The sequence below is a fragment of the Balaenoptera acutorostrata genome, chromosome 16 (genome assembly GCF_949987535.1).
Source record: "Balaenoptera acutorostrata chromosome 16, mBalAcu1.1, whole genome shotgun sequence".
Lineage (NCBI taxonomy): Eukaryota > Metazoa > Chordata > Mammalia > Artiodactyla > Balaenopteridae > Balaenoptera > Balaenoptera acutorostrata.
In genome coordinates this window covers 37,175,134-37,201,737 of record NC_080079.1, presented here as the reverse complement: position 1 = coordinate 37,201,737, position 26,604 = coordinate 37,175,134, and the positions used below count along the sequence as shown (strand labels likewise).

At 35.3% G+C, this 26,604-nt stretch overlaps 1 protein-coding gene and 1 non-coding gene across 5 annotated transcripts in view; one reads left to right on the top strand and one right to left on the bottom strand.

The window, feature by feature from the left end:
• The window catches only part of HTR7 (5-hydroxytryptamine receptor 7), a 670,153-nt gene that overhangs the window by 153,987 nt on the left and 489,562 nt on the right, over positions 1 to 26,604 (bottom strand). The gene's annotated exons all lie outside the window — the stretch shown is intronic.
• On the top strand, positions 13,295 to 13,355 carry LOC114238543 (U7 small nuclear RNA). The gene has a single exon (XR_003623873.1). It is a non-coding gene; the product is annotated as a U7 small nuclear RNA (small nuclear RNA).

Sequence of the window (26,604 nt, the reverse complement as noted above, 5' to 3'; positions counted from 1 at the left end):
ATGCCCTGAAGGAAAGCTACAGATCCACAGATGGGCTCATAAATGCCTTAGAGAGATATAGACACACCTCATGTCCCATAAGAGATATGCTCTTAAAATTTAGTCATAATTTGGGAACTATACAAAATCACATATGAGATTTGTAAGAGGTAAATCACTTATCAGTGTTATTAGCCCTCCTAAAAAGAATTGTTTCATAACAACAAATGCTTTTATAATGCAAACAATCACTTCTGTTCTTTTAAAAATAAATTCAAATGTTTATACGCTGGATTTGTTTAGAGGACACTTAACTTTCTTATCGCCATATTTTAGCCAGCTCCTAGGTGGCAGTTGTGTCCTAGTAAATCTTACTAAAAACACTTTGCTTTTCGAAATGCAGACAGCCCCCTTCACCATATGCACCCCAGAAAGCCTAGTTGTAGGAACATGAAGATCACAAGCTATATCCAGAAAAGAGCTTCCTGCTGTTCCAAGTTTTTCTTCATTTTCATTTGTGAAGGTTTCTCTCCTTAAGCTGAATCTCACACTGTAAAGTTACCCACAGCCCTTTAAGAAGCAGCACATTTAAATCACAACCTATAAATATTAGAGATGAAAGATAACTTTTAAAATGAGGAAGTTCAACTTCTGGTTGTTTGAAATTAGAAACTGAGGTCCAGAGAGATTAAGATAGACTGTCCATTTTTATACAGGGAGTTATCGAAAGAGCCATGATCAAACCTAGGTCTTCTGATACTAAAAAGTATGCTTTTCCTAATATAAAATGCTGCCTCCTCTGCAGTACTTAACTCCCTGTAATTGATATCCATTTCTAAGCCTAAATCTGTAAGTAACAAGTATGATTAGAAAAAGATGAGAGAGTCAAATACTAACTCATATTTTTTCCTTTGAGTGTGTTTTCTAGGTTCATCTAAACTAAAACAAAAGGCTATTTTTAAAAACTTCTTCCTGTTCATAAAATTGTGAATTCATTCTTAAAATGATGTTCACCTTCTATGTACTTTCCAAATACAGAGATGCCTAAGATGGGGAACTTTCAAATATAACGAAGGTCTTGCAATTGAGAATACTCTCTAACCAAATTACTTCCATCAGCCTGGTGCTTCTGAGGTCTGTATCTAAGGGGAATATTTTCAAAGATGAGCATGAAACTGAAAGACAATACAGGCCTCCTCTTATCTACCTGGAGTTTTAAAGTCATGAAAACCTTATGCGCAGCTTTGAAAAGCTGCCCTGGAACATGGAATACAGACTTTTCTCCCCAGTGCCGAAGGTGGCTTCTTCCAACTTCAGCTTTACTATTTCTCAAGACGGCCAGTTAGATGAAACCATCCTTTCAGAAAGCCTGAGTGAGTCTGAGAGCCTCCCCAGCAACAAATTAGGTAGAAGGAAAGTGAGCTCCAGTGGCGTGTATCATGTAAAGATTTGGTTCCCAAACGGTTGCTCATTGGAATAATCTGGGGAACTTTAAAAGTACTAGCTGCTCACAAAGGTTGCAAATATTCAGTGGTGTTATGGAAATTTCCATTAATATGTTTTGAAAATCCTGACCTACTGATTGAATTTCTGTTTGATTAATTGATTTATAAATCTATGTCCCTTTTATGACTCCTTTTCTGTCTTTTAGGATTGGAGTTTCATTAAGTTTACCCAGATCTTAATGCACAGATATTACTTGATGATTTACAGTGGATTTCCTCTACTATAATATTCCTCAACCCTGTACATTGAGAATCATTTTGGGAGCTTAAGAGGAAAAAAAAAACCAAACAAACAACAGATGCCCAATCCCCAAAAGAGTCTGAGTTAATAGATCTGAGGTTGAACCAGGGCTTAAATACTTTTTCAATGCTCCCCTTAGTAGCCAGCCTTCAAGATGGTCTCCAATGAATTCCACCTACTGGTACTTGCATCCTGGTAAGGCACTCCCACACTGTGCCAAGGGCTGTTCTACATGACCAATAAAACAGTGCAGAAGTGATGATATAATTAGGTTATAAAAGACACTGCAGTTTCCATCTTAATTGTTCTCTCTCTCTCTCAGATTTTTGCTCTGGGGAAGCCAACCACCATGTCATAAGCAGCACTATGGAGAGGCTTATGTGGCAAGGAACTGAGGCCTCTTGCCAATAGTCATGTGAGTGAGTTAGCAAGTCGATTCTCCAGCCCTATCAAGCCTTTCAATGACTGCATCTTTTGTCCACATCTTGACTGCAACCTCATGAGACACCCTGAGCCAGAATTACCCAGCTAAACAACTCCCAGCCGCTCAGAAATTGTAAGAAAGCAAATGCTTATTCTTTTAAGGTGCTAAGTTTTAGAGTAATTTGTCATACAGCAATAGATAACTAATATACTTCCCACATGATTTAATTAGCAGAAAAGACTGAGCCAGGAAAAAGATTAAAGTTTCTGGATAGCTTACTATTACGATAAGCTATTTTCATAATTCTATTATGATAAGAGAATATACTATGTAAAATTTCATTAAAAATTTTATTGAGTTCTTGTATGGCCCACAAATAATACAACTTGTTGAAATTACCATGTGCACTTTAAAAGAACAGGTCTATTTTGCATTTGTTGTGTGTGTTGTATTATAAATGTCAGTTAGAGCATGCTAGTTGATAGTATTTTCCAGATCTATGTTTTTTGCTGTATACATTAAATATTTTATTTTTATTTTATTTTATTTTTATTTATTTTTAACATCTTTATTGGAGTATGATTTCTTTACAATGGTGTGTTAGTTTCTGCTGTATAACAAAGTGAATCAACTATACATATACATATATCCCCATATCTCCTCCCTCTTGCGTCTCCCTCCCACCCTCCCTATCCCACCCCTCTAGGTGGTCACAAAGCACAGAGCTGATCTCCCTGTGCTATGTGGCTGCTTCCCACTAGCTATCTATTTTACATTTGGTAGTGTATATATGTCCATGCCACTCTCTCACTTCGTCCCAGCTTACTCTTCCCCCTCCCTGGGTCCTCAAGTCCATTCTCTACATCTGCGTCTTTATTCCTGTCCTGTCTCTAGGTTCTTCAGAACTTTTTTTTTTTTTTTAGATTCCATATATATGTGTTAACATACAGTATTTGTTTTTCTCTTTCTGACTTACTTCACTCTGTGTGACAGACTCTAGGTCTATCCACCTCACTACAAGTAACTCAATTTCGTTTCTTTTTATGGCTGAGTAATATTCCATTGTATATATGTGCCACATCTTCTTTATCCATTCATCAACTTAGGTTGTAAATACAGATCTATGTTTTTACTCTCTTTTTGCCTAGTTATTCTATCAATTTCTGAGAGAGGACTGTTAAATTCTCCAACTATGATAATGGATTTATCTATTTCTCTTTTTAATTCTTTCAAATTTTTCTTCCTATATTTTGAAGCTCTGTTGTTAGATGCATGAATATTTATGATTGCTCTATCTGTCTTATGAATTCACCAATTTTCCTTATTAAATATCCAAATATCCTTCTTTGTCTCTGGTAATAATTTCTGTCTCTGGTAAAACTCTTTGCAAAGCCTACATTATTTTTGATATCCCTTCTTTTAATATCCCTAAACTTCTGTGCTTATTATTTTCATGGCATATCTTTTTTCATCTTTTAAATGACACAGGATCTTTTATTTAAAATACATCTTTTATTTAAAATACAGGATGCCTTTTATTTAAAATACATCTCTTATGGAAAGCCTATAGTTTGACCTCGTTTTTAAACAGATTTGACAATCTCTGACCATTAAAGTGTTTTGTCCACTAAATGTAATTATAGACATGTTTGAATTGGAAATGAGTAGGTCTATAATTTTACTATTTGCTATCTCTTTAGACCATCAGTTTTTTTTTTTCTTGACTCTTTTAGGTTTTTCGCATTTTAAAGCATCTGTTTACTCTATCTGTTGACTTGTTAGTAATAGACCTTTGCATTTTTAGTGGTTGCTTAATGATTACAATATTCATTTTTAATTCTTCACAGTCAATCTTTAGTTAATATACAACTTGACATAAAATCGAACCACATAAGTCAATTAACCTGTCATTTTTATGCTTTAATTTTCCTTTCTATTACATCTGAATGCATTATAAAATCCAACAAAATAATAATTTTTTAGTCTTATTTTTAATTAAAAGGAAAATATATTTTATATCACAGATATATACCATTTCTGATATTCTTTATCTCTTCCTGAAGATCTGAGTTTCCCTCTGTTATCATTTCCCTCAGTCTCAAGAAATTCCTTTAATGATTTTATAGTACTTCAGCTGGCAACAAAATTTTTGTAGTTTTTATTGATTCAAAATGTTTTTATTTCACCTACTCCAGATGTATTATTTTTAATACTGAAGTTTTTTTAAATATGAGATAAACTTCCACATGACAGTACACAATTTCACATTCCACTTACAATTCTCAAGAGGATTTTCAAAATGTTTGCACACTTGAAGACTTGTTTTTAAAGTCAATTTAAATATCCTATAATTGTATTAAATTCTTTTAAAATTTTTGATAAATTTTGTAATACTCTTAGTTTGGTAAATTTTGGTGCTCCTTCTCCAAAATTATTTGGAAATCTGTAGTCAACTATTCAACAAATGGACTGCCACAAAATTTCAGCCTTTGAAGCTTTCAGCAAACTATAATTACAGAAAATAAAGCTTATAAAGATTTAGAAATTTATCTCAAAAAAGGGGAACTAAACATATTTTTAATGAGAACTAAAATGATATGCAAGATTTAGTTTTAATTTCCAGCAATTTTACTTTTGATATCTCACCTTGTAAGATGCTTTTAATGGAGCTTCTATGAAAATAAATTTGTAGATAAACTTTTATTATGAACTGGAATGGGATGTAATTAAGAAGACCTACATTTTTCAGCATCTAAATTGGTCTTTTTAATGGCCATGGGATCTGCAGTGATGTTCTCACTTTCATTTCTGGTAATAGTACTTTGTGTTTGCTCTCTTTTTTTCCTTAGTTAGCTTGGCTAGGCATATCAATTTGATTGATCTTTTCAAAGAACCAGTTTTTGGTTTTGTTGATTTTTTCTATTGATTTCTTCTTTTCAATTTAATTGATTTCTGCTCTAATTTTTCTTTCTTTCTTTCTGCTTTGGATTTAATTTGCTCTTTTTTTTTTTTAGTTTCCTAAGGAGGAAGCTTAGAATAGCTCTTTTTTTCTAATACACACATTAGTGTGTTTCCTAAGGAGGAAGCTTAGAATATTGATTTTAGCTCTTTTTTTCTAATACACACATTATATGCTATAAATTTCCATCTAAGCACTGCTTTTGCTGCATACCACAAACTTTGATAAGCTGTGTTTTTGTTTTCATTTAGTACAAACTATATCTTAATTTATCTTGAGATTTCTTCTTTCACCCATGTGTTATTTGACATGTGTTGTTTAATTTCCATGTAGTTGGGTATTTTCCATTTATTTTCTGTAATTGATTTCTAGTTTAATTCCACTGCAGTATGAGAGCAGACATGGTATGATTTCTATTTTTTACATTTGCTAAGGTGTGTTTTATGGCACAGAATTTGGTCTATCTTGGTGAATATTCCATGTGAGCTGCTACTGTTGGAAGTAGTGGTCTTTAGATGTCAGTAATATCCAGTTGATTGATGTTAGTTAGACATCAACTATGTCTAACTTACTGATTTTACTGTCTGCTATTTTACTTATTCAACTTACTGATGTTTTGCATGTTAGATCTGTCTATTTCTAATGGGGGGTGCTGAACTCTCCAACTATAATAGTGGATTTACCTATTCCTTTTTGCAATTATATTAGCTTTTGCTTCATATAAATTGCTGCTGTTTGGTTAGTCACATACATGTTAAGGATTATTGTGTCTTATTGGAGAATTGACCCCTTTATCATTATATAATGCCTTTCATTATCCCCTATAGCCTTTATTGCTCTGAAGTCTGCTCTTTCTGAAATTAACATACCTAATCCTGCTTTTTAAAAACGAATTCTAACATGGTATATTTTCTTCCATCCATTTACTTAAAATTTTTATTTTTGAAAATAGAATTTGAATAGAACTACTTTCTAAGTTTCTCAATAAAATAAGATCAATTGGTTGGTCAGTAAATATCTCAAAAATCACATAATTTTTTTTTTTTACCTTATTTCACTGTCAAAATTGAGCCTGTTGGGGTGATAAATTATATCCTTGCCCTAGCCCCTCATTATGGGAAACTTCTTCCTCCTGTGACCCAACTCATCCTTAAAGATGAGCCAATTATTTTCAGAGTCAGAATGAGAACCAGTAACAGGGAGCTCCACTTAGAAATATGTGTAACTGACACTAACCTTCTTGTTTCTATGTATTACACCACTAGGAACTACTGGTTCTTATCTTGGAAGTGGCAGTTAAGGGTAGCTACACAGAGAAGACACTAGACTCAGTTACAATATAATAATATCATAGATCCTTTCTATTTGTATCTACTATGGACTAGGCACAAGTTTGGTATTTACATTATTTCAATCCTGACACATAGGAATCCCTACGTTTGTCATTGATAAGACTGTGAGTCAAGGAGATTATTTTATTGCCTAAGATTATAACCTGGAATGTGAAAGAACTGAGACTAAGCAGTAGGTCTGTGTCATCTCTTTCTTCTTTCAGATTGCCTCTCCACTGAACAGCTCTTAAGAGAGTGTGGTTAGAAATGTCTCTGGAAGGCACAGATGTTACTTTTCATTTTTAAGTAATGCTGCAACTTCTTTCTGTCTCATGTACGCTGGAAACACTGCTGGGCATGTAAAGTAGAGATGTCTGAAATTTCCACAATTTAAGTAGGACCCACAAGTAGGGATCACAAGTCCTGGACCAAGTGTTACTGCCTCACAGAACACTGCAGCACAAAGGAGCAGCACCCATGGACATGTTCTATCCCAACTTTCTCTCTAAACCACCTGAATTCTCTCCATACTATGTCTGTCACAGGTGGAGTTGACCTTAGTGCCTGCCTGGTGGAAGTATAGAGGCAGCCCTGGGGCACTATATGATTCATTTAGCCTGTCTTCATGGTCAACTTGGATAATTCATATTTTTAAAAAATACTGCATTGCTTTAAATTATGTACTTTTTTCCTATAGAGATCAAATTAGTGCTGTGGATATCAAATATTTTCAGTCTGTGTAATAGAAATTCAGCATCAGATTAGAATTTTATTAGCTTCTTTCACTTGTAAAATATAAGGTAGTAGGTGAGTCTCTACAAACAGAATAAGGTATATGGTTTTAAAAATCATTCAGGTAGACCTGTTGCTCATTTTTGCAAGCAACAACTACAAGTATTTATTTAACTAAAGGATTTGAGATATCAAGAAGATTTTAAAATATTACAACCCTGCTTCCATTCCCCTTTCCAGTGTCTAGACATCGCTAATTGTTTACAGCATTTTTGTTGTGTTGTTGCTGTTGCTGAGCTGAGATGTAACCTAGAATTCTTCTCAGATTAATAACTTAGCATTGGATATCTGAATAATGTTTTGATATATGCTGCTTTGCTTAGTTTAAAGGTAATATGAAGACCAGATTAGTTTTCAACGTTGCCCATCTCTACTCCCAACCTACTTATACAAATGTATCTTCCAACTCCCCAGAATTTTCTGATGTGGGCCTTCTTGCCATTCAGGTAAATCATATTGGTTGTATTGACACCTGTGCTTATTTACACTTCTGATAAATTGATTCTGTCAGATTTCTAAACATGTTTGATTATATACCCATAGTTTTTGGGCAAGTACCCCCAATATATTAGTATTTATTGAGTTGGCTAAAAAGTTCGTTGGGGTTGTTCCGTAAGATGTTATGGGAAAACCCAAATGAAATTTTTGGCCAATCCAGTATTTACCTATGAATATCATACATGCACTATTGTGTTAATATGGTATATATAAATATATATAAATATACAAACACACACAAACTTTTAAAAATGAGGATAATAATAAATATAAATAGAAATTCTAATACCCCCTTAACTTTTGGACAGTAGTGTCTTATACAGTGCAGTTATGAATTCACAGTCTATGGAAGCTAGGTTCTAAAGTCAAAACATAAGGTTAACTTCACAGACAGCCACGTTACCCTTAGAAATCACTTAGAAGACACTGTTTTGGAGACTGATAAATAATCTCTTAGGTTTATAAATAAACACACAAGTTCGACATAGCTTGTTTATTTTTTAATGTTGAAAAAGTAGTTGTTGATTCAGTTGAACAAGTTGTGAAGTAGTTGGCTTAGGGATCAGATTGCATGAAAAATATGTGCTAAACATTAGATCATGCCAAATTTTCTGTGATATTCATACTATGTACATTCAGAGATAGGAGGGGACTGAGGAACAAGGGGTGGAAAAGCAGATTCAAATCCCTTATTTCACATTCTCACCAGGACATATGGCTCATTCAGTGCTATGGGGGATGGAAGCACCCACACAGTTTAAATTCTGTCTGTCTGTCTGCCTCTGTCTGTCTCTCTCTTCCCCTGTCTCTACCTCTATCTCTTATTTCTTTCTCACACCACCAGATTTGTAATTGAGTTCAAATAAACTAAATGCAAGTTTATAATGACTTCTTTGCATAACACTTTGCTTCTCCTTTCTCATTATCAGATCACTTAATATGCTTTTATCATGAGCCCTTACCCAGCTCTCTCTCTCCAAATTCTACTAGTATTTTAAGATCAATTTCAAATTCAACCACTCCCCCCACTAAAATTTGCAACAAACGTAAGTTCTTGTCATATTTGAATTATGATACCAATTCCCCTCCTGTTTCATTAAATTGAATATTCATATGAAGTTTATTTACCTTATCTCCCTAACAATTTAGTCATTTTGACTTAAACAATTAGGCAGAATGGTAAGGATAGTAGTAGGAATCCTGGCTTGAGTCCTAATACCTCTCTAACAGCCTAGTGCTGTCCATTTAGTATTTCTGATTATCCTCTTTCTGATCATAGAGTAAGACTGCACTTCCCAGCTTACTTGAAATTACACATGATCTGCGATTTCCTTTGGCTGATAAAATGTGGGCCTTCCACTTTGAATTATATGAGTTGTCCTCCCCTGACCCCTGCCATAACGCAGAGTGAAGCGTCCATCAACCTGATTCCTATTCTGAAGACAACATGGAGCAGCGACACTAACAATTCAAGGTAGACATGTAGCATAAATGAGAAATAAAATGTTTTTTATTAAACCACTACAATTTTAGGATTGTTTGTTACTACAGCATGACTTGCTCTATTCTGAATGCTATATAGGGACATTTCTATCATGCACAAAATAGAGATAACAATAACTTACCTTAAATGTATCATCAAATTTTATAAGAATCAAATAAAATATATAAAATGCTATAAAATTCAGAGAAGCATTAAGAATAAAATAGGAATATCAAAAGTGTCTCAACTTCTGTTTATTACCATTTCTACTGATGATCAGACATGTAGACTATTTCCTCTTATACTGTTAGTACTTTTTACCTCTTTAATTAATTGAACAGCTATTTATTGAGATGCTAAAACCAGCGCCAGATAAGGACAATGAAATAAAACTATAAACCTATATTCCTCATGAATATAGATGCAAAAGTTCTCAATAAAATATTAGCAAACTGAATTCAACAACTCATTGAAAAGATATGATCATCTCAATACTTGCAGAGAAAGCATTTGACAAAATACATCTTTTCATTAGCTCATAGAAGGAACACATTTGCTACAGAAGGAACATACCTCAGTATAATAAAGGCCATCTATGGGACAAGGTGGTGGAGTAGAAAAACGTGAGCTCACCTCTTCTTATGAAAAAACCAAAATCACAACTAACTGCTGAACAACCATCAACAGCAACAACAAAATGCTGGAACATACCAAAAAAGATACATCCAGAAAAGACCTACATCCAAAGACAAAGAAGAAGCCACAACAAGACGGTATGAGGGGCACAAGTGCAATAAAATCAAGTCCCATACACACTAGGTGGGTGACCCACAAACTAGAAAATAATTATACCACAGAAGTTCTCCCACAGGAGTGAAAGTTCTGAGCCCCATGTCAGGCTCCCCAGCCTGGGGGTCTGGCAACGGGAGGAGGAGCCCCCAGTGAATCTGGCTTTGAAGGCCAGCAGGGTTTGATCACAGGAATTCCACAGGACTGGAGGAAACAGAAACTCAACTCTTGGAAGGTACACGTAAGGTCTCACACGCACCAGGACCCAGGGAATAAAAGCAGTGACCTCATAAGAGACTGAGCCAGACTTACCTGATAGTATTGGAGGGTCTCCTGTGGAGGCAGGGGGCAGCTGTGGCTCACTGCAGGGACAAAGACACTGGCAGTGGCAGTTCTGGGGAGTACTCATTGGCGTGAGCCCTCCTGGAGGCCGCCATTTTCTTACCAAGACTTGGCCCCACCCCCCAGCCTGTAGGCTCCAGTGCTGGGATGCCTCAGGCCAAACAAGCAATAGGGCAGGAACACAGCCCCATCCATCAGCAGACAGGCTGCCTCAAGTCTTCCTGAGTCCACAGCCCTGTGGACACGGCCCTTGGCATGGCCCTGCCCCCTCAGAGGGACAAGACCGAACTCCACCTACCAGTGGGCAGGAACCAGTCCCTCCCACCAATAAGTCTGCACAAACCTCTTAGACAGCCTCATCCACCAGGGGGCAGACAGCAGAAGCAAGAAGAACTACAACCCTGCATCCTGAGGAACGGAAATCACAATCACAGAAAGTTAGACAAAATGAGATGGCAGAGGAATATGTCCCAGATGAAGGAACGAGATAAAACCCCAGAAGAACAACTAAGTGAAGTGGAGATAGGCAATCTACCTGAAAAAGGCCATATACAACAAAGGCCACAGCTAACTTCATACTGAACTGTGAAAGGTTAAAAGATTATCCTCTAAGATCAGGAACAAGACAAGGATGCCCACTCTCACCACTCTTATTCAACATAGTTCAGTAAGTCCCAATAAATAAAAGGCATCCAAATTGGCAAGGAAAAAGTAAAATTGTCATTATTTGCAGATGACATGATAGTATATATATAGAAAATACTAAGGACCCAACCAAAAAACTGTTAGAGCTAATCAACAAATTTAGTAAAGTTGCAGAATATAAAATCAACATACAGAAATCAGTTACATTTCTATACACTAACAATGAAATATCTAGAAAAGAAATAAAGAAAACAATGCCATTCATAGTAGCATCAAAACCAAAAAAATACTCATAAATAAATTTAACCAAAGGAGTAAAAGATCTGTACAATGAAAAATACAAGACTTTGATGAAAAAAATTAAAGAAGATACAAACAATTGGAAAGATCTCTCGTTTATGGATGGTAAGAATGTTATTAATGTGTCCATATTATCCCAAACCATCTATAGGTTCAATGAAATCCCTATCAGAATTCCAGTGGTGTTTTTACAGAAATAGAAAAAACAATCCTAAAATTTGTATAGAATCACAAAAGACCCCAAATAGCCAAAGCAATCTTGAGGAAGAAGAACAAAGCTGGAAGCATCACACTTTCTGATTTCAAATTATACTAAAAAGTATAGCAATTAAAACAGTATACTATACTGGCATAAAAATAGACCCATACACCAATGGAACAAAATAGAGAGCCCAGAAATAAACCTATATATATGATCAAGGAATATTTAACAAGGGAGCCAAGAATACTCAATGGGGAGAGAATGGTATCTTCAATAAATGGTATTAAGAAACCTGGATAATCACATGCAGAAAATGAAATTGCACTCCTATATTACATTATTCACAAAAATTAATTCAAAATTGATTAAAGACCTCAACAGAAGACCTGAAACTGTAAAACTCCGAGAAAAAGAGATAGGGAAAAACCTTCATGTTGATCTTGGCACTGATTTTTTTGGATATGACATCACAAGCACAAGCAATAAAATAAAAAATAAACAAATGGGACTACATCAAACTGTAAATCTTCTGCACAGCAAAAGAAACAATCAACAACATGAAAAGGTAACCTTTGGGTGGATGAAAATATCTGCAAACCATACATTGGATAGAGGGTTAATATCCAAAATCTATAAAGAACTCATACAACTCAATAACAAAACAATAAATAATGGGCAGAGGAATGAATAGACATTTTTTCTAAAGAAGATATACAAATAGCCAACAGGTACATGGAAAAGATTCTCAACATCACTAATCATCAGGGAAATGCAAACCCAAGCCACAATAAGATATCACCTCACACCCATTAGACTGGCTATCATCAAGAAGACAAGATTTAACAAGTGATGGTGAGGATGTGGAGAATTGTGCATTACTCAGTATGTAAGTATAAATTGGTTCAGCCACTATGGAGAAAAGAATGAAGGTTCCTAAAAAAATTAAAAATGGAACTACCATTTGACTCAGCAATCCCACTTCTGAGTATATATCCAAAGGAAATGAAATCAGGATATTGAAGAGATACCTGAACTCCCATTGCAGCATTATTCATAATAACCCAGATATGGAAAGAACCTAAGTCTCCATAAATGGATGAATAAAGAAGATACATATATCTTCTCTATCTCTATCTCTATATCTTCTTTATGTATACCTATCTATCTTTATAAAATGAAATATTATTCAGCATGAGAAAGAAAGAAATCTTATTTGTGACAACACAGACCTTGAGAGCATTATGCTAAGTCAGAGAGAATGATAAATACTCTATGATAGCAGGTATTGATATATGTGGAGTCTAAAAAAGCCAAACTCATAGAAACTGAGAGCAGAATAGTGGTTATCAGGGGCTGAGGGTTGGGCAAACTGGGGAGATCTTCATTAAAGAGTACAAACTACAAACTTGCAGTTACAAGATGAGTGAGTTCTGGAGATCACTATAATCTAGTGATTATAGTTAACAATACTGTATTATACACCTCAAAGTTGCGAAGAGACTAGATCGTAAATGGTCTCCCCGTAAAAAAGAAATGATAATTATGCAACATGAGAGAGGTATTAGCTGATGCTATGGTGGTATTCATATTGCAATATATAAATATATCAAATCAACACACTGTACACTTTAGCCACACACAATCTTATATATCAATTATATGTCAATAAAAATAAATAATAAAAATTTTTAAAAGATGATAAATTTTGTATATGTAACAGTTTTTCAGAAATTCCGTTGATCCGTTTCAGAGATTTTTTTCCCTCAATACAAGCTACATGAAACCAATTTAAAATACTCTGTGGAAGTGTTACAGCTCTTTTAGAATTTGTCTAGTAGGTTTTTTGGGCCACATGGGAAACCACCTCCTCCCCCCTCCCCCAAAAAAATACCCTGTGGAAACATGTATGCTAATATTCATAAACAAGAATGCCTGTGTATCAGACTTTCTACTTTATGAAAAGAGAGTGATATAAAACATCTGGCCGCATATTAGGAACATAACTCAACCCCCAGTGAGACCAAATCTGTGATATAAATATATGTTTTTTCTACTCATGCTTTTAAAACAACATACAACCTTATGATGGGCATTTTTCAGGACTTCCATTTAGCCCAATGGTCACCATGGTAACAATGTGAACACACTGATTTGTATGCACTTTCTCATCTAAGGCTGAACGCCCAGAGTAGGCCACTTGGCACCTGATGTTTCCAGATATAACAACACATACTCCCCACAGAGTTCATAAAATTGCTCCTCAGTCAATCTGAATCAGTTGATATGGTAGCCAAAATGGTTGGTTGGTTTTGCTGAAAATCCTGGTACTTCTGGCGTCTTACACACCAGAGTAGACCAATTTTACCATATGTTTTTCAAAGTGTCAGGGCACTGGCTACACCCACGGGTCTTACATGGTGATTGGTTGCAAGATAGATAATTGGGTAAAATCATGTAGATGATTAAACAGGCATCTAGGTAGAAACCAAAAACATTTGAAATGTGGGTAATAAATTAATGTTTTTATATTTTTATCCAGATGTTGAACCTTATATAGACACAAAGTAAATTTTTCACTCATAACAATTTTGAAGTAGAATGATAACTATTGCTTTTCTCATTTTCACCTAAGCTGGCTCTAAAATTTACTCTCAGGAAGAGAGTAGAGATTTTTATGAGGGAAATTGGCTAATGTTAGCTGTTCAGTACATATTAGTTTAATGAATGAATATAAAACTAATGCCAGTTAGTATTTTTAACAGGGAGTCCCGATAGAAATTCAAAAAAGAATATTTATAATTTTATAATTTGTAAAGTATAATCACAAGAATTTAATTTTTAGTCTAGTTAGAAAGTTTATGATTACTCCAGTTTTATAGATGAATAAATATGAGGTTATGCAACTCAAAGACACATAGCAGGTAAGTGGCAGAATAGAATTCAGTATAAGGTTTTCTAATGGTAACTCTCACATCTTTTATAATTCAATATGGTGCCCAATATAGTAGATGAGTTCAAAATAATGCTAAGGTAAGCTATGAGTTGAAGTTTTATTTATTTATTTTATTGCTGTTTCTGCAGATTTTAGAAGAGTTTGAATAATAATTAAGTCCCAAATGTCAAAAACAAAATTTTAATGATTTAAGAAGAAAATACAGGAAACTGTCTTTTCCCCACGGATAGAAAAGAAGACTACGTAAAAAAACACAGAAAAGAACAAACCACAGGGCTTCACTGGTGGCACAGTGGTTGAGAATCTGCCTGCCAATGCAGGGGACACGGGGTCGAGCCCTGGTCTGGGAAGATCCCACATGCCGCGGAGCAACTAGGCCCGTGAGCCACAACTACTGAGCCTGCGCGTCTGGAACCTGTGCTCCGTAACAAGAGAGGCCGCAACAGTGAGAGGCCTGCGCACCGCAATGAAGAGTGGCCCCCACTTGCCGCAACTAGAGAAAGCCCTCGCACAGAAACGAAGACCCAACACAGCCAAAAATTAAAAAATTTAAAAAAAAAAAGAACAAACCACAAGTAAAAGATTTTAACTTTATTGCATTAAAATTAAAATGTTATTTATTACAAAGAGCCCACAAATAAATTCAAAAGGTGAGTCAAAGACTGAAAGAAGTTATTTGCAATGCATACAACGAAAAAGAATTGTTATTCTGAATTTTTAGGGAAAGTTTACAACTGAATAACCCAACAGAAAAATGAACAAAGGAACAGGAATATGAAACTATAGTCAACTTTGCTAGAAATGCAAATTAAATAACAGGAGGAAATGCAGATTTAACCAATAAAATGCAATTTCACGTAGGTTACTTTGGTAGAGTCATCACCCTTGAGAGAAGCATTGACCCAGAAACAGTGACTTTGAAGGCAGCCAGATCAAGACAACATTTCAGAGAGAGAGCCAAGGGAAATAAATGCACTCACTTCACTCCCCTACCTCATTCTGATCTCCTGCCAAAGCTCCCTATTGGCTTAAATGAACCAGAAACTAGAGAGATATGGACATGTGGATATAGTCCATATGGCCAGACTGCCAGCACAGGTAGCAGATGAGGCAGGGTAGAGAGTGTATCTGGAAGGATGGATCAAAGATATTTGACACAGAGGCTCTGATGCTTGGTGCCCCTCCCAAATGACAAATGTCTACAGTTATTAAATGTTAAAAAATGTATAATGCACATACATGACAAAACAATTTTTAACTAGGAAATGGAAAACTTCTTTTATATTATTATTTTAAAAAGGCTAGTTTTAAACACTATATTAAAATTCCTCTTTTGATTCAAGTGCATAAATTATCTTTCTACTGGGAACATACTTTACAAAACAACCTATTCTCAAAATTAGATTACAAAAATAGAGCATTTTAGTCTATAATACCAATTTCAAATAGTACTATTTTTCGATGCTTTACAAAAAGAGTCCTCGAGGGATCAGTTTTAAAAAATAATTTCTTAGAAACAGTATAGAGTAGAGAAGTATATTTATTCTCACTGTTCTATAAGATTTTTTTATGTTCTTTGAGGCATACCTTGGAGATATTGCAGGTTCGTTCCAAACCACTGCAATAAAGTGAGTATTGCAATAAAGCAAGTCATGAAATTTTTGGTTTCCCAGTACCTATAAAAGTTATGTTTATGCTATACTGTAATCTATTAAGTGTGTAATAGCATTATGTCTAAAAAGATGTACATACCTTAATTAAAAAATAATGCTGTTAGAAAAATGGCGCTGATAGACTTGTTCTGTGTAGGGTTGCCACAAACCTTCACTTTGTAAAAAATGCAGTATCTGTGAAGTGCACTAAAATGAAGTATGACTGTAATTTATTTTCATTTTACATTGTTTGCTTTTGGCCTCTACAAGTAATAATCTAAAATGTGAGAGTTCATTTTACCCACTTGACTGCTCTTTTAATTATACCCTTATGGCACTAAAAGGAGCATCTACACAGCCTAGTTCTCTCTTGATTTAGATGGAAGTACATAAACTGAAATCCAGTGAAAGTATCTCTAACAGCTTTCAACTGAGTTTGAAAATGCTTTTCTTTACAGTATGAGCCAGGTGGTATCTATATCAGTTAAGGTAACCCAAACGAAACAAACTTTTAGTTCTTAGTAGTCTAATGAAACTCAACAATTCATCCAATGCATATTTTGAGTATCTTCTAAGTGTTCTAGATGTTTGAGCTACATCACTGAATTATAGAGAAAGATTTCTGTGCTCCTAAAGCTCACGTTCTGGCAGTGGAGACAAGCAATATGTAATAAACATAATAAATATATGAATTGCATAGTATGTTAGAAATGGATATATGCTACAGAGAATGGAAAAAGTAGAAGAGATAAGAGTAACTGGCTTGTGGGGCATATTGCAGAGTTAGGATTAGCTTCATTGAGAAGGTGATATTTACATCAAGATGTGAAATAAGTGTGGGAGGTGACCAAGCTGGAGGAAGAGCTTTCCAGAGAGAAAAGCCATATTCTATATATATGACAGAGAGTGTGCATGTCCTGAAATTAAAAGACAAGTAAGTGTTACTTAGCTGGTATATCATCTTTTTCACTTAACCTCTTCTTTATTACATCTAAAACACCATACTTCCTCACCAAGAATTCTGGTTCTCAAGTACAGTGGAGATGATCGAATAAGAATAGTCTCATAATTACCCATTTGCTTTACCTCTTATTCCATGTGTAATACCAATACTATTACCACCAATTATGATTACTGAAAATAATTAAGAAATTTTTTTGGTTGTTCCCATTTCCTCTATTTTCTTGTGGCTTTTAGCATTGTATGTTGCATATAAGAGCATATAGCCATTACATACTATATTCTCTCCCTTTTATTTACATTCAGTATTAATTCTATAAGTAAGTGTATATTTGATGCTCACCACCAGTCTTATATTGATGTATCTCTATACATATTGATTTTCTGAAGTTTGTTATTTAATTCCTCAGAAAGGGAACATGGCGAGAGCATTTCCTGAGTTCTTGTATGCTGATAACACACGTGCTATCTATACTTGAAAGTCAGTTTTGCTGGATATAAAGTCCTTTCCTAAAATATTTAAAATATATTAATCCAATTTGTTGTGGTATAAAGTACTAGTGTAAAATAGTTTGAAGATAATCTAATATTATTTCTCATTTACTATTTTTTGTCTAGGCACCCAAATACTTTATTTTTAGGGTCCATACTAAAGAAGTATCTTTCTGTTGATGGTTCTAGGTTGATATTCGTAGGTACACAGTATACTCTTTCAAATTGTAGTTACAGATATCTTATTTTTAATTCAGAAAAGTTTTCTTGAATTATAGTTTATCATATTTTTTTTCCCTTGCTTTGGCATTTTCTTCAAAAATGCGTATTATTTGTGTGTTGGATTTTCTTTGTCTATCTTCAGTATTGGTTTTTCCCTCAAATTATTTTCATCTCATTTTCTTATGTGTTACTTTTTATTTTTTATTTATATTAAGACATTATTTACTGTGTTTATTCATTTTTGTCCACTGTATTTTTTAGTCCAGTGTTAATTTCTAAAATTATTTCCCCCCTTATTTCTAATTCTTGAGTTCTGTCTTCTCATTTCTGAGTTTTTCTAATTCTGATTTATGTGGCTCTTTATATCACATCATTTTATTAACATATTTTTGTTTGTTTTGAAATAATAAGTTACCGTTTAAATCTGTTTTATGGGATGCCTATCTGGTATGCTTTAGTTGTCTATGGGAATATTATTTTGCTCTATATTCTCTTTTGTTTTATAGTAATTTTGTGTGGGATTTGTTCCCAATACAGTATATACTGATCAATTTTATTTGCAACTAGTTTTCTTGGACTTTTAGAAGGCAGAATTCAGGGTATCTTTTCTAGTTTAACAGGCCCCCCCACCCCCTTTTCTATTGTATTCACATAGTGTGCGAGAATATGGTGATTTGCTTTCTGAATTTTCTAGCTCTGTCTCCCTCTCAATTTTTATTTTGACCTTCTCTGTCCTTTGTCTCCATTGTCCATACCCTTTTCAATTTTGATTCCACTCCCACCAATTTCTCTTCAATGTTGAGCCCTCTCATGGAAGAGAGTCCTGCTCAGTGTAAAGAGTTCACAGGAGCTACTGCTCAATTTCTTTAGACTTTTCCATGGGTCCCTCGTGTGTCTCTACTCTTAGAGTGGTCAAAACCCTTGTTAGCTTTAGATGTTGTTCCCAAGTTGGCACCCCCTGCTTTTCAGTGAGTACCTGGGTTATTTGGGATTCTATATTCTTTAGGTCACTCCATTTTTCAGTCACTCCATTTGTGCTTCTTCCTTCAGAAATTATGACACTAGGAAGTTCTAGAAATTGGTGAATTTTTTGGTCACAAACTTGTACTTTGGGGTTAGAGGGAGTACCATTTTTGTTATCCGTAAGTTTTTAGTTTTATTATCTAGTTGCTCTATCTAAGGGGATTGGTAAGTTACCTAAACCATACTTCCTCTACTGCCTTCCTAGAATCTCCCTCATCTTGCCTTTTATGATTAAAATACATCTGTTTAAATTTTCACCTCATGGAAGACTTGAAAACATTATCTCAAAACATTATCTCACTTTTCCCATGGACTCCTGGAGTCCATAAATTGCCATAAGCATTCTCATGACAATTATCCAAGAACAACCTCTAAGATGATGAGCTGCCCTGTTTAGAGGATCACTTTCAGTAATTTTTCTTAGCTGAATTCTTGCTATGACTCAGACGTTTTGAAAGCGGTTTGGAACCTGAGAGATCAATGCCAAGTATTCCTCTGGGGCCGGGGGCAGCAACTTTTCCATTATACACCCAGAATCATCATCTTTCTCAAAACTTCTGCCTTTCAATAGAAAAACATGATCATTAGTTTTAGAATGATTTTCCTTTCAGTAGTTATCACCGATCCCATCTGGACCTGAATAAGCTAAAGATATTTTGGGAGTTGGCATATTTCCACATCTTCTAATGGGCCATATGCCAGGGTTTCATTTTCAAGCTCCCCAAAATCACATGAGAAGTGAGATTTTGATATTATTAACATAGCTTTTTAAAGATAATCGATGAATCATCATATTCAGCCAATTATTCACTTTTATATTACCCTCACAGTATTTACTCAGGATGTTATTTTTTGGGGCCAATCAGTCCCAATGACTGACTTGTCTAAGACATAGACAGTCTTACTAATGAGTCATTGCCTAACACCCTGCATGATTCAAGAATATCTTAAAACAACAGTTATCAGGATTTCCAAATTCAGGAAGAAGATTAAAGGACATTCTTTAAATGTATACAGTCAGTACTACAGTACCTAATTAAACAGATTTCTCTTAGGGGGTGAAAATGTCATTAAATTGGCTTGTGTGCTGCTGTGTTTAGTTATTCAAGTAAACCTGTGAAGCCAAATGAAAGTTCAAGCAGTCATAAGCTTTCTAATAATGCACCTATTCTAGAATTTTTTCCCAGAAATCAACATCAATTTTGTTAGGCAGTATTCAGAATCCATTACATTCTCCTTTCTTGAAAACTCAGAAAACATCAGCACCATTATCCTATCCATTCCTTTTTCACAATTCTGGCTAGTTAGATTTTGTCAGAGTATACCAGAAGCAATTCCTTCAGAAGTGACATGGTTAAAATCTTCAGTCCATTCTCAAATGAGGGGAAACACGGCACCCTCACACATTGTTGGTGTGATGTAATCTATTACAAGTATTCTGAAGGGTAATTTGGAATTAGGTACCAAGAAGTCTAAAAAAGAATATTCTCTTTAATTTAGTAATCCCACTTCCAGGAATATATATATTCTAAAGAAACAGTGAGAGCTGTACACAAAAGTTTCTGTGAAAAATATATTCACTGAAGCACTTTTAGAATAGGGAGATCCTAGAAACAACCATTGTTCCACCACCATTAGGAGAATGGATAATGAAGTATGCAACAGCTACATAGATGGTAGAAAACCATACAGCCAATAAAATATCATGTTTGGGAATACTCAGAACTAGGAAATGATCAGTACATTTAATTTTTTAAAAAGCAAGTTGAAATTGGTATATAAATTATGAATTTAAATTTGTTTTATGCACATGGACACTGCAAGTGTCTGTGTGTGCAGAGAGAGAGAGAACACAGAGACAGAGAGAGAAAGACAAAGAGAGACACAGAGAAAGAATTTTAGACACCAACATCAGGCTATAAGAAATGATGCATTCTTATATTTCTCTAATTTTAATTTAATGTCCTTCAATCCCCTACTCACTCACTGTCATTCTTAGGGCCTCCTTCTACCTCAAAGAAACTTAAAAAAAATATTGGATTTAAGTAGTTACAGAAAATAGATGTAGGGACCAAGTTATTAATCCATGATATTTATCATTTTTTCAATGCTCCTAAGCTACAGGATATTCTATTCCTACCAAGTATGGTCCCTACCATTTGTCTCTTAGACACTAATGCTTCTGGAAGCTGCAGGGATGTTTCTCACAGCGGTCCTGCACCCTGGCACACATTTGGAACCCTATAACTATTTCCCAATTTGGAGATCTCATTTTTCATTGTTCCCTAGTCCAGGGCACAAAAGAAAGTTGCTTGGAAGCAGAGAAGCATCTGTTGGCATTTTGTCCAGGGCTATAACCTGGAAAGGAAGAAACATTCAAATAATTACTAGACAACAGATTCTGTGCTACCACAGTTTACCCTAACATTCAGTTAGTAACATATTAATCTCCGTAGGACTTTCCTTCAAAAAATGTCTCATGAATCATCTTAATTAAGGTTTTTATTAATACCTTTCTTGACCACTCACTCGTACAGCCAATGATTTTGAAGGCCTTGCACACTTTTAAAGAGACAGTAGCCGGATAAGAGAACAGAGAGTAGAGAGTAAAGGGGAAAGATGATTTAGATATGCTGGAAAGGATGGGTGTTTCAGAAGACCTAGAAATGCAGAATAAGAAACTTTTTCCCCCTAGTTCTACCAACAGTAAGGGGCCACAGCAGGTGCTGAGCAAAGGAATAGCCATGTCAAAATATGTTTCCCAGTAACATGAATTTAGCAGCAGGAAAAAAATGGGTGGGGAAAATACTGGGGCAAAAGGAAAACACAGTTAAGTGGATATAACGATGTTGGTTTCCACGCAGAAATAAGGACCAGGGTTTTCATTCCAACCAACTATACAACCTCTCATTTTGGTGAATTTAGCATTACATTTAATACCCTGGGTTTTAAGCTTGTAGTTTGCTCATTTCTAACTATTCCTTCTTCCACCGCCTCTCTACTACCTGCTCACTTGGTCATAGTCTAGATTTTGTCATTACAAAAAGTGGTATCACTGTATAAGGGTCACCTGTCACCTCACTGTTCAGCAGGATTGATTCCATTTCTCTGGCTGGACAAGGGGGAGTCCTTCCATCCTTCCCCACTCCATGTGTGTCCTTTCTGAAGGTACAGTGGCTAACTCTCCTTGGTGAAGGAAGACTATTCTCCCATAAGAATCACTGATCAGCGTGCTGCCATGTAGGAAAAAGCATGTCAGATCAAGAACTCAATCCCTCTCAGTACTATTTTGTTTTGTTTCTTCTTAAATGAGCTCATAATAAGAGAATGCAGACTTCTGACTCTCACTTTCCATGACTCAACTTCTCCTTGGTGTTTATAACCAATTCTTTTCATTTTGGAGTATAAATTCAAAGAAAAGGGCTTCAAGACCACAATAAGCTCTCTGGTCATCAGCTTTTATAATTAGTTCCTCAGAGATGTGGCTGTAACTCTGTCAGTGATAAGTAGATCAAAAGTCCCTTATTTTAATTATAGTTGATACAAGGAAGTATTTTTTTTTCCTGAAGTTGTATGAATTGAATTCTGATCACTCAAGAGTATGGGTAAAGACTTAAGTCTTCCCATCTAAGTTTAAAATTCTATATTTTCTGTTCTTAAAATGTTTCTCTATCAAGTAAACGTATTTAAAAGACATATTTTGTTACATGCATGTCAAGACAGACCATGAGTCAAATCTAAATTTCCTTTTAGACTAATACTATAAGTCAATAACATCTGTTGATAAGAACTTGTAAGGAATATGAAATGTTAAAAAAATTCTTCATTATAAATGGCAATTGCCATCCTATTTGAGAAGTGATTGAGGTTCCTTGGATGTGTGTTTCTCTTTTATTAATATGTAAGATGAAAATAAATATATTTTAAATTAGAGTGCATTTTCTATAGGAAGTCATCACTATTCATGGGAAATGGGAGAATATTCTTCAAAATTTTTCAGCTATTTCTTTGTCTAAAATCATAAAAAGTTTGGATGACAAGTTTCAGGATAGAAAAAGCAATGTATAATTTCAGGGCAGGCTCAAGTGGCCACTCCAATTTACCTTTTTAGTTTGCATTTACCTTAGTAGAATAAGCCCTCTAACTTTTCTCAACCTCTATAAAACTTTTCAATGTCTGATTTATACAATCCACAAATCATTTTACTGTTTTATTTTGTTTTAATATGTGTGTTTCATTTTTGTCTAGATGATAACCTCTTAAGGATAAACACGATTTCTATTTGTTTTTAAATTTTTCTTTAGGACTCAGCACTACACCTGGAACATGGTAGGTGCGGAATAAATATAATAGCTAATCTTCCTAACACAATTTTTAGTGATTAGGTGAGTTTTTCCCAAACCTATATATATTAGAACCATTTGGGTAATGTAAAGCAAAATCCAGGTCCTACTCAGGTTTCCTGAATCTGTGAGTAATAGGGCTAAGGAGTTGTTAGATACTGATGTAATCTATCTACTGCATTGAGCACTGCTCAGTACTCTATTAGTTATTGTATTTAAAATACTCTCAACAATCAATTTAAATTACTCTCAAAAATCCTATAAAGTTGATGTTAACAGCTATGTTACACTAATAATAATGATAGTAATAGTAATAATAATAAACAATAATGTTAACCAAAATTTCAGAAACAGAGATCTGATTGAAATAAAGAGGTGTTTCTTTGGGGTTTGTTAGGACTGCAGCCTGGAAGATACAGATTCAAGAAGCGCTTGAACTGTGTTCCGCTGGACTACAAAATGGGGGAGGTTTATAAAGGCCAAAATTGCAAGGCCATAGTCAGTTACATGAGTTGTGTATCAAGAATTATCACCGGAGCTGGCAAAAAGTAAGGGTGCTTGTTAAATAAGAAGTGGCTGGGGTCTGAAATGATTGCATAGTTACAAGGGGGAAAAACCTTAAGATACAAGGTTACAGCTAGCAGATATTGTTCTGAAAACAGCTTCTGTCCTTGGGTTAGGTATAGATTAAGATTAACTTGAACTTTCTCAGTGGTGCAAGGATGTGTCTGAGGCCAGGTCCTCAAGGGCCACGAGACTCGATTTGTGTGTGCCTGAACAGTGATTACTCCATTCTAATTTCAATTTGTCATCAGTAATGATAACAGCTAACATCTGCTATGTGCTTATTCTATACCAAAGTTTAAGTGTCTTTCACTCATTAACTGATAAGAGGACAAAAGGAGTTAATTGCCTTCTTGATATCTGGAAGCTAGCACATGGAAGAGGCTGGATTTGAACTCATGTTTTCAACAGCAAAACTTTTTTCACTGCATCATGATGTCTTCCAGCAAACAATTTATTTGCTAACTTACAGCAAAATGCAACATTCTCACATTACTTAAAAGCACCCTAATCACACTTCTCCCATTCTCTCTATGGTTTTTGTTTTCTGAGATTTCTATTCAGGGAAGGCTAGTCTGCCCAAAGTTTCCTCAACCAATCTCTAAGGTATCTTCAAGGCTATTTTACAAGCAGAAACCATAGCTGTCTCAGACTTCTCTATTACCAAAATGATTGAGGCCAATAACCTGGATTACTAATCTACAGAGGCCAGATGTAGAGAATATGGGAGTAGTCCCTCTGCGAGACAAAAAAATATTGATAAATAAGTAACTCAGAGAGTATAATAAAATTACCTTCCATTATAGAAAGCTAGCCACTGACCCTATTCTTAACAATTGCTTTTTTCCCAGTACTTATCAAAGTTAATCTTACAGAAAGTTCAGTAGTTTATGATCTTTCCGATTTTCTTATCAGTCCCATTTCAGCTGTGCTGTGTAAACAAATTTAGGCTCTCCCTAATATCTGATGACACTTTCATTTTACTTTTTAAAATCATTAAGACTGGAATCATAGTCACCATTCAACCTTCTCTGCCTACTCCTCAAAACCCCTGCCACAAAACAAAATCCAGGGGTTCTCACTGAAGCTGCATTCACTTACATGCTAAAAAATAAGGTGTATAAATGCTGTGTCAAAGTTAGCAGTTCTGTACTTGACAGGATGCCACATACAAGCTAAAATGTCCAGATAAAGCACATGATGGAAAAGACTTGGGAATTTGGAGTGGAACGCCTTGGGTTGTGGAACTGTTTCTGGCTTTTACCAATTTGTTCAAAACAGTCACCATTCTGAACCCGTTTTCTCATTTGCAAAGTGTAAATAATAATATGTATGTGGTAAGGTTGTGATGAAGACTAATGAGATAATATATGCCTCACTGCCTCCCACCCCACCCAACAGGGACTAACTAGCACGCTGGTCTCGGTGTGCATTTCCTTCCAGCCCACTGATGAGCCTTGCCTCTGTTGGGAAGTGGGGACAAAGTCTGAAGCTGCACTTAACCTTGTGCCTACACTAAGTCAACACTGGGCAGTCTCTGCCACTCACACTGACTGACATGCTCCTCAGGATACCCATCAAGTTAACTCAGAGTTCTAAGACTTCAGACACAAACTAGAAATCCTGTAAAAGTAATATCATGCAATGGTGAGAGGAAAGAGAAAAGCAATGTGAGATTTATGTAATAAATGTGTGTGGGCAGAGAGGTGAGGCAGGCACCATCTTAAAGGAATAAAGTCTTAAGGATGTGGTTTTTATATCTCACTAATATCCTTCATTGATTGTCCAGACATCAGCCTTATTTTTTTAAATAAATAAGAATGAGGAAAGCATACTTTGTCCATGCAAAGTGCTCCCAAGTGCTCTATTTCCATTGAAAGAGTGGTGTACAGGGATGAAGAAATACAGGTACCTCTAGATCTTGGAATATCATATACTAAGAGTGCCAACAGGTATTCAAAACATATAGCAGAATTTTATGAAACTTTTCACACCTCTATTTCTCATTTGATCCTCTCAACAACTCTCTGAGATAGACAAGGAAGATATCATTGTTGTCTATATTGTATAAATGAGAAAACTGTGACACTTATCCACTATGTCATGCTGGATAATAACCCCCAAATTTCAGTGGGTTACAAAGACAAGTGTCTACTTCTCACTCATGTACAGGGTAGTTGTGAATTACCTTGGCTGTGTTTCATATCTCCTTTATTCTAGGACCAAGGCTGAAGTAGCAGCTCTCTCATTTGCATGGCAGAGGTGAAAGGGAAATGGTGGAACCACGTATAGTTCTTAGAGCTTTGGCTGAGACTTGGAATACAACACTCTACTCACATTTCTTTGGCTAAAGCAAGTCACATGTTCAAGCCTATTTTTAGAAGTAGAGGGACTATAATCCTTTTATAGGGAACAGAGGGAAAAACAGGACAACATGCACAGAGAGAAAGTATTAGAGGTGAAATTAAAACTGAGATTTTTCTGATCCTTAAGTGCAGTACTATTAGACCTAGCATACTCCAGTGGTGAATGGACATAGTCAACACTGAAAACTAATCTACTGAATGAGTTAATGAAAGAAAGAAAAACAGGATGAATGAGTGTTACCCATGTGGTTTCCCCTTCTTTGTGTGAGAATTCTAGTGGATAATTATTGAGACTTTTGATTGCCAGATATCTTAGATGTCTCCACACAACTCATAACCATGTAGGATTGAGCCCAGGAGACTAGGACAAACACCAGAAATATACCAACACAGTGTAAAAGAAATGCCATAACAGGAGAGTTTCTCTAAAAGATAATAAACACTGCTACACTTCAAGAGCAGTCTTTGAATAAAAGCTAAAGATTAACAATTCTTACCAGTAGGACATTGAGAAGATGGACATGAGGTTCGTCATGGTT